The sequence below is a fragment of the Barbus barbus genome, assembly GCF_936440315.1.
Source record: "Barbus barbus genome assembly, chromosome: 39".
In the NCBI taxonomy this organism is placed as follows: domain Eukaryota; kingdom Metazoa; phylum Chordata; class Actinopteri; order Cypriniformes; family Cyprinidae; genus Barbus; species Barbus barbus.
In genome coordinates, this window is record NC_136717.1 from 24,167,817 (window position 1) to 24,178,413 (window position 10,597).

Genomic DNA, 10,597 nt, shown 5'->3' on the forward strand with positions numbered 1-10,597 from the left:
AATGTATGCAGGGAAGGTTCTCAGAAGGTTCAGGCAAGGTTCTCTCAAAGTTCTGAACGAGTGATGTTAATAGAATGCTCGTTCAATGTTATCTGGGGGCGTGATATGTTAAATTAGGATTTTTCGCAAATTCGTATTACAGAAGCAAATTTTAACTTGATTTGGGATTCTTATCCTATCTTACAAAATAGTATCTTATCTCTAGTTAGGAAATCTTAAATGGCATTATCAAGCTCGACAATCCACTCTCAGGTCTCTTACCAAGCAATCAACACTGCTAATGAGGAAAACAAATTAATAGAAGCTACTTCACTTTGAAAATCACCTTTTGCAAAAAAAAAAAACAAAAAAACGTAAGGCATTAGTCACTTGCACTACAACCAGTAATGCTCTGTAACACTTTTGTTGGTCTCTATAATGCTGGTTGCAGTTCCTGTGCTAAGTGTTTTGTCATCAAAATATAACACATCTTCAGGGTCCTCCAAGAGTCTTTCTACCATTAAACATCTTTGTTCTTCATTTTCAACTATTAATAAATGTAATACCATTGTCGGACAGCACAGTTGTAAGCGTTTTTTTTCCGTTAGCTTTCAAATGATTTTGAAGTTAGGACAGCTGTGGGGTTGTCCTAAAGTTAAGACAGTTTTTAGGGTTTTTTTGTCAAGTTAGGAGGTTTCTGTAATACCCCTTTCCTATCTGTAGTTAAGATAACGCACTTAGGAAATGCTGTTCTGTAATAGCTTTTGTCCTAAATGTGGTCCTAACTGAAATTACCATGGTTACCAAACAGATAAGATAAGATTTTAAAGTTAGGATCTTTCTGTAAAACGACCCCAGGTCTTTAATAAGATTCTCAGAATGTTGGTGCAAAGGAAAAAAAAAAACTTGGAACTGTTTTCTGAAATATTTCAGTTGGACATTTAGTTTTTTTTAAATGTTACTACTAGTTTCGGAACGTTCAGAGAACATTCAAAAGTTACGTTACCATAATGTTTGCAAAATTATCAAATTGAATGTTCCCTTTAAATTCATATAACTGTAAAAAATGTTTTTAAAACATTTAAAAAATTGGTAACAGTTTACAATAAGGTTCATAAGTTAACATTAGTAAACATGAACAATAACTCTACACCATTTATTAATCTTAGTTAATGTTTACTAATGCATTATTAAAATCACAAGTTGAATTTGTTAACATTAGTTAATGCACTGTGCACTAACATGAAAAAACAATGAACAACTGTATTTTCATTAACTAACATTAACAATTAATAAATAGTGTAATAAATGACAAACATTGGATGAAACCAAGTTCAAAATTCTTGTTTGAATTTGTTGACATCAGAGTTAAGGTTTTTACCGAGAGGATATGGGACTTCTTTTTTATCACTCCATCAATCAGAAAATGCGGTCAACTACCAGAAAATCAATTTCACCATGTTTTTAGGAATAAAATGTGAAATAAATAAGTGTGAATGATGTATGAATAAACCCCTCTTGATAATATAGAATAATGTTTGGTGTATGTAAGTGATGCTGAAGTGAAGAAAAAAATCACAGCCTTTAAAAATGTATTATAACTGAAATCTACAAATGCAAATAGATAAAGAGCAATAAAATATACACTTAAATGTGTACTGTGGTTATTTCCTTTTCTCTACTCTGAAACAACACATTATAAAAAGCCAAAAATCTTGACCAGTGCATGAAAAAACAATGGCTATCTTCATCCAAAGGGACGATCACAGGCCAAACTTCAGAGGAAATGCAGGCGTGTCTTCCTGTAATTATGTCCAAACAGCAGCGGGACACAGGCATTTCAGACGTCTTTCTGGTGAAAGGAGAAACAGAAACATTCTGCATTTGAAGCAAGCAATTCAAATCAGCAGCAATAAACATATACTATAATGAAGAGATTCATAATCTTCTTGTGTCATCCAAACTTTGACCTAAAATATTTACTGAGATTTTAAGATAATATTTCAATTATTGAACGCACTGCATGTTCACAGTTCTCTGATGTTGGTTAATGGTCACATGACCACATGATATGCAGATATATAAAATAATATTTTTTGATTCTTTTATTTTAGAAATTATTTTAATTTTTACATTTTTAAGTTAGCATAGCTTCTCATCAACTCGTGAGCCTTCGTTTGGCTATGAAGATGTTAAATTGTGGGTTGAGGTACAAAATTACAGTAAAAACAGAATTAAATGTGTAACGTAAACGTAATATGTCATTTAAAGGGAAACAGTTTAATTAAGCTCAAAGGGGATCATTCATGATTTTATAGGGAATTTGAACAGAATCACTGTTTTACGGCTGATCACTGAGTCAGCAGCAATTCAGTGGCCGAGCCGTAACATCAGCTCTGCACTGGATATTAAAATAAAAAATATAGTGAAAACACTATTTAATAGCACAGTAACAAGATTGGCCGATTAAGACATTAACTTGTGAGCACAAAACACAAAATACTTTTCTTTTCAATATAAGATTTTATTTATATAAACCTAAAGACATAAACTAATCTAACACATGAAAACATGCATTCACACGTTGCCGAGAGAGAGAAAGTAAGCAATAGACGAGTTTAAGAGAATGGAAATGTGATATCCCAAGTTTACAGCAATATGTGTTATTGCATCGACCTGAACAACCTTCAGTCACTTATTGAACCCTCGCATTGAGATTTCTCAATGAGGCTAAAATTTGTATTAAACTGCACCGGCTCAGAAAAAGTCTGGAGGTTACTTGCTTGCTTTGCCTGTGTTAAGGGATTCCCTTGTGTTGTCATTGTTGCAGACAGGGGTTTTCCCGAGGTTGCTGATTGGCTGGAAGTTCAATAGTCTTTGAAGTGACGTCTTGGGCGTTGGCTGAAGATGCGGAATTGGTCTGGTTGAAGTTTGAAGCAAGTGCAGTTGGAGCTGAACTTTGCAGTAAACTTACATTAGAACACGAAACTCAACGGAAAGAAAAGAAACTAAAGTAAAAGAATAAAAGGATGTAACGAGACTAGGTGGTTTTTTCTTCTCATCGTGGTGTGTAGCAGCTGGCATGTAGGCCAGAGCACGCTCAAAGAGTGCTGAAAAGCAGCGTCAAAACGCAGTGGCAAAAGTTGAAGCAAACAAAGAAGAGAGAAAGAAGCGAGAGTTTGATGGTGTCCAATTAGAAATGATCTTAACTATGGTGTTGCTCTGTTCCAATCAATAAATCAACATGTTATCTGATCAGTCACGTGTCCGAACTTTACAGGCTCTTGCAAAGTATACTTTTGAACATGATTTCTATAACAAGACTATGATACATTTGACAAAGAATTGATTGGAAGAAACATTTAAAGCATGATTTTTCAAACTCATACATCAAACACGAATAACCCTTAAAGTCATTCAATAGTTATTAAAAAGACATACATAATATGTGCTTAAAACATGATAGTCTAATGTGTGGGTTACATACATAATATGGGGTTGTGCATAGAAATGTCCTTTTAGGATGATTTTAGGTGCATATGAAAAAGAAAGTCTCTGTGTAGTTCTATGGAGAACTTGAAGACATGTTCTTTGGACAAGGGAATTTCAGTCTAAGTCTATGTCTTTTACGGGGGGAGACCTGCCCAAGAGAGCATGGTCAAAGAGCATGGTCAAAACACAGGTAGAGTTGAAGAACAGCAAACGGGTATGGCATGGGCAAGACACAAGAGTAAGCCTAGGGCAAGCGTGGGTCTTTGATCGGCGAACAGAGGCCTTGACAAGAGGGTAACACGAGCAATGGTTCATGCAGGAGCAAACAGAGTCCAAACGGCAAGACGAAAGAGCAATCCAAAATAAACAGGCAATAATCAAAACACAGGTAATCCAAACAAGGAACTAGACTGAGACTAGAACTAGAAAATAAGCAAAGGCTAACGAACAGGCTCCGTAGTGTAGCTGCGTGAAGACAGTGAAAATGCTAACAATACTCGGCGATCTGAATGAGGAAGTCCATGGCTTAAAGTGTGATGGGAATCAGCTGTGTAATCAGTGCATTCATCTGTATGTGTGTCATCAGTGCAATGGATGATGGGAACTGTAGTCCGGGGTGAAGTGCAACAGTAGTGTAGTGCAAGAGTCCATGTGGTGAGGGGGTGACCTCTGGTGGTGAGTGAACGGAAGTTCATAAACCGGATTTGTGACAATGTTGTTTTGCTAATAGCTCCCCACCCAGCTAACAGGGAACATTCTCACAACCTTCACTAAAACTTTAAAAGTTATATAAATGTTAGGACAAAACATTCTTAAAGTAATGTTTATGGAACGTTCTTAGAACTTTATTAATATTCTACGTATTCTCATAATGCCGAGACTATGTTCTTAGAACAAAATTCTCAAATTGTCCTTATGATGTTATTTGTACTTGAATGTTCTAAGAAATTTTTTGCAACCTTTAAATAACATTATAATCACAAGAAAACTGGACATTTTAACATTTCAGAATATTAAAAAACTTTTAAAGAATGTTATATTTTGAGTAAGCAAAGTTGTAAGAAACGTTTTGTAACCTTTAAATAACGAGAAAACAAGAAAACGGAACATTTTAACATTCTTAGAATGTTAAAAATAAACATTCAAATAACATTGTATTTTGGCTGAAAATAAAATTAGTATAATATTGTAAGAAACGTTTTTGTAACCTTTAACGTTATAATCACATCAAGAAAACTGGACATGAAATATTTTACAAATAAAACAAGTAATGCGTTCTACGGAGCCACTAAAGGGACATGGTTAGCCACCTGATAGTGTTAGCCTGTTACATTACAATAGTCTACATGAAAGTTCACTTACCATATACACAAAGTAAAAAGAGATGACTGAGGATGATGGCGAATGATTTGCAGATCCTGAGCACCACTGACAAACATCTAATCTTGTAAAATGTGTGGTAAGTACTGCCGCTCCGTATTATAGAGTCCGTGTGATCGCGAAAGTAAAATGAGAGCGTGAATTCGAAAGCCGTTTAAATGCTCCTCAATTTATTTACAATATAATTACCCAACGATATAATTACGAGAGAAAGTTTTGAAATATTTTTATAGGCTATTTATTCTCTTTAGGGGATCCGTTATACACTTCCTACAGAGCCCAAACACCTGGATGAATGCCAGAGACAGATCCCCATTGAGGACCCCGCCACTTAGACAGCCATCGGAAATGACCACTGAACCAGCTGAGCCCATTCAATCTGACTTGCTGCAGTTTGGAACTGAACTGCTGGTTTGTTTGGCCAGAGGAGAATTGGCCCCCCGACTGAGCCTGGTTTCTCCCAAGGTTTTTCCTCCATTCTGTCACCGTTGGAGTTTTGGTTCCTTGCCGCTGTCGCCTCTGGCTTGCTTAGTTGGGGACGCTTCATTTCCAGCGATATCGCCGACCTTATTGCAAAGACACTATTTAAACTTATTGACACTTTATTTTCCTTTTTTTTTTTATATTGTGCAGTGCTTTGACACAATTTGCATTGTAAAAAGCGCTATATAAGTAAAGGTGACTTGACTTGACTTCATTTTCTCTCCGAACAAGGAATTGGGGTGCGGCGGATTGTGGGAGGAGGAGATGGGAATCATGATGTCGACTCAACATTGTGATGTCCATCGCCGATGGCTGACAGACAATGGCATCATCTATCGGCCCAACCCTAGTTTGGAAAGACATGAGGGTGAGTAACTGATGACAGAATTTTTATTTTTGGGTGAACTATCCCTTTAAGGGAACATTCCATTTCAGAATTTTTAGAACATTGTAAGAATGTTACTTTTGAATGTTCACATTAGAAAAAAATGTCAGATGAACATCTTAAATGTAAACAATGTTCAATGAACAGTTCATAAATTAAGTTTTTGTACTAAACTTTTGAGAACATTATTAAAGTAACTTTGAATGAACATTCTATTAATGTTACTGGAAGAACATTGAGAACTTTCCCTGTTAGCCATTATCAGTGACGTGATTCCATGCGTCTGATGATTCTACTGTAGTTTAGTTCACGTGTGTCAGATTCTAATCAATCCGCTCACCAAAGCTGATCAGATGGAGCTGCTGACGTCCTGTTGTCATGCTCCTCCTGCACTCCCATAATGCCATGTTTTCTGCCATCATCCATCACTGCTGTCATGTCCAGCCCGGCGGCCGCAGGGGATTTGTAGATGTGAGCTCTGATTGTGCGTGACAACTCCATTATGAACCAATCAAACCCCCGCTTTCATCATGAGCGATGCTTGTCAGTCCTCTCCAGCATCTCATCTCACTGTCATGTGAAGGCTCAACTTCACACAAATCTACAAAAGTTACATGAAATGTAACTTTTAATTGAAGTTTAACTGACATGACAGGCTAATTAAAGGCATAATGTGCAGATGAACACGAGGGGAGCGTTCGTTAAGAATGAACTGCAGCCGCTGATTTGTTTGCACACTTTTAGCACTTGATTCACTAAATGAATTATGCAAATAAGGAAACAAAAATCAAAAGTCAAAAATCTTAAGTTATAAGGCAATAACTTAATTGACATTATTTAAATCACAGCATAACCTGACTTGAGCACATTTGTCATCTGGTTAAACAGGATTGCAGGATGTTAGCAAACAAGACACATATGACTTTAATAATCTAAAATATTATTTCTTGATTACAAAAAGTACCATTTTAAAAAGCATTTTTAGCTGGAAGTGGCGGTTTTGAAGTTAAAAACTTGGATTCATGGATTAATTTTTTGTTTGTTTGGCTTCTCGAGACATTAACTGATGGACTGGAGTGGTGTGGGTAACTTGTGGATTATTGTGATGTTTTTATCAGCTGTTTGGACTCTCATTCTGACGGCACCCATTCACTGCAGAGCATCCATTGCTGAGCAAGTGATTTCTCCAAATCTGATGAAGAAACAAACTCATCTCGGATGGCCTGAGGATGAGCACATTCAGCAAATTTGAATTTTTTGGGTGAAATATCACTTTTAAACTTAAATATAATTTGCATTAACATTAAACAAAACTAAAATTGATTTACATTTCTTGGCTGAAAATTTTCTGTAGTTCCATTTTGAGAAGTACTTCAAAAGATCTGACTCAAAAGAGCGATTCATTCACAAATTGTTATATTTTGCTCATCATATGAACCTCGTACCTTGCAAACACATTTTAATTTATATAGACCTGACAGATTGAATGACTAGAAGTGGTTTAAATTGAGAAGTCTGCTAGTGATTTCCATTTTTGTCCACAATGTGCATCAGACGGGCAGTGAATGGACTGTGGACGTGATGAGAAAGAGCAGCCGGTGTGTATTAATGTGGAGGATCCGGCCTGACGCTCTCATCAGACAAAACACTGATGCTCATGATGCTTCTCTGCAGATGGCCTCTCCTGCCCACACGCATCCGAGGAGTACACGGGGTTAATGAAACACACACCAGCCTCCTACAGACGGTCTGCGTGCGTGCGTGTGTGTGTGTGTGTGTGTGTGTGTGTGTCCAGCAGGAGGCAGCGTTCTGGAACACATGCAGACGTTCAGCTCTCCCGCTGCTCTCTCATCATTCCTGCTCTGACAGAAACAGAAACAGTTAGTGCTTCTCAGCAGTCGGGTTCCTCTCGCTGACCTCTGACTGCCCGATGCATGAGCGGGATGAATTCAGAATACTATCACATGCTATTTTACAAACATATGGCAGAAAGAGTAAGAGCAGAATGCTAGTATGCTACAGTATTCTGAATTCAGTGCTAGTGTACTGCTCACTACAGAGCACAGTATACGCTGAATACTGCATACTGACACTACTGTGAATTTGCCTCATATATGATGACGTTTGCATCACAGCTTCTTTTATTTTCCTGTTTATTAATGTAAAGCTGTGTTGTATAAAGCACTGTAGAAATAAAGGTGACTTGACTGCTAATCTCAGTAACAGTATGCAGTGATAAATTGTACAGTGCTGCCAGACTCCATTGCAGTAATGTTTAATGCATCCAATGTCATTCTGGAAATAAAAACAGTAGTTTTGATTTTTTAAAACCTTTTTTTTTTTTTGTAAATATTTCACAAATTTTATGATTGATTAAATATTACGGATAGATATTATATATTATTATTCAGAGAGCGAAAGGTACATTTGGAGAGCTTGAAACAGCGGAAAACGTGGATTGAAAATGCTGCGAAATACATACAGACAGTGGACACACACACACACACACACATTTGTTTCTGTGAATTCTGGGGACTTTCCATTGACTTCTATTACTTTTATACTGACTAAACGATATTTTCTCTCCCCTAACCCTAAACCTGCCCCTTACAGAAAACCTGTTTGCATTGATACACTTTCAGATACACATCATTTACTATTTTTAATCATTTTTATTTCCCTCATGGGGACCGCAATGTAAAAAATTTCAGGTTTTACTATCCTTGTGGGGATAAGACCACACACGCTTTTATAAGACCATTTGGTCCCCACACACGCTTGCCTTGTGTAAGTTCTTCTCCATCAGGTTTTATGTGGGGAACAACTTTCCAGGCTGCAGTAAAGGAGAACGTCTGCCTGTGGGACACAAACACAAACCGCTCGACCTCAGACAACCCTCATCTCACTCGCTCACTAGACGTGGTGTGTGTATAGTGTGCTTAATAGACAGCAGGGTCCCTCACTGATTCAGATAAAATCATTTCTTCCTGGAGCCGCTGAGATTAGAGTGGGAGACACGTTCAGGCAGATGTCTAGAGGTCTAATGGCTGTTATCATGCGGCTCCTCTGGGCTTTGAGGTTCACGCCGCATACAGATGATCTATGATGTTCAGCAGACAAACAATCAGACCAGTCCTGCTTTAGCTGTGAACATACACACACAAACATTAATTTTTCTGTCATTTTTCATTGACTTCCATATTTTCTATCCTCTAAACTCTCACACAAACGGTTTCACATTTTCACAAGACATTTCTTGGTTGATCATCAAGTTGTTTTCCTCACAGAAACTGTTAGCTATTGGTAATATCAGATTTTACAGCCTTTGTGGGAGTTTCTTGAAATTCTACAGTTTTTCTCAGTCGCTTTGGTACATTTCTCAGATCAGAATTGAAATTCTCAAAACTACCTGTTCAGTCTTCACATCATTGTGTCACTTGTGCACGTCAAAAAAGCTTTTCTTTGAACAAGTTTCTCATTTCTTTGAACAAGTTGCAAATGCTTTGGTACATCCATGCAAATGATTATGTACAATTCTCTGCGGTTTCCTACATTCTCAATTACTTATGTCATGTTGCTCAAAATGTATTATATAGTTCTCTGTGCCATTGTCTTACCCCTCAAAACATCTAGTCATTAGTTCATTGTACAAGTCATTAAATGCAAAATGGTTGATCTAGTTGTCATAAACTGTCAAGCCTATTTTCTACACATTTCTATTAGACTTTTTGTAAATTTGCCATGAATTGTGCAAGTGAATCTTGACTCTCACTAATGAAGAGAATATAGATCAACCAATTATAAATCAGTTCTCTGAAATAGCTCAAAGGTGCATTTCATGACCCTTCAATTGGAAAGCATATATAGACAGAGGACAACACAAATTCTGACGATGGATGAACATCCAGAAAACGATCAGGGACAACAGCCGATGAAGAAGAGCAGTAAGGAAGTGTACAGATATATCCTCAATAATTCAAACATTTTGAAACAGTTTCTTTCAATCAATATCCCACATACAGTAATGTGTAAATTTGTACTTTTGAAAGGAAATATGGCATACATAAGAAGTGCAGCCTTCTGCATTTCATAACTGTCATCCAAACTGTTGCCACAGTTTACATCAGAACATCCCTCCAGAGTACACCGTTATATTGACAACATGACTGAGCAATTTGACTGTCTTATCCGTACACAATGGCACAAGGACTTGTCATTCTGATGACACTGACATGTTCATTGACACAGATATTTATTTTTGAGAGATGATCTAAGTATTTTGAGCAAGAGACTGGCTTTTGCAGGTAATGCATGGTGTTTTGCTTTTTGTACGAGCTGTTTTGAGAAATGCATTTACTGTTTTGCAAATGTCAAGGATGATTCGAGAAATGTACCAAAGCAACTGAGAAAAACTGTAAAATGTTCATTTCAGATATATTTTTGGGAAGCAAAAAAAGTTGGTGTTTTTTGGAGAGGGACATTAAGCTAAGTAATCAAAACATAATTTCCCCCTAATGTTGATCCAAACCTGTAGGACTTTTTTTCTCTGAAACATAAAAGATGAACATTTATTCTGCTCTTTTCAATGTAGTGAAATGAATAGGGGATGCAAGCTGACAGGATCTGATATATCTATGATAGAACGATAAATAGAATGATAGAACGATAGATAAATAGATAGAACAATGCATCGATAGATAGAACGATAGAACGATAGATCGATAGAGTAGGTTGTGTAAAGGCAGTGCAAACACACACATGCTCATGTTCTAATGAAAACATGACTATTTCTGCATGAGTTGGTTCTTATTAAGCTAAAGCAGCAGCTCCAGTTTAATGAGTGTTCAAACTCCTCTCAAATTAACTAAACAGCAATTA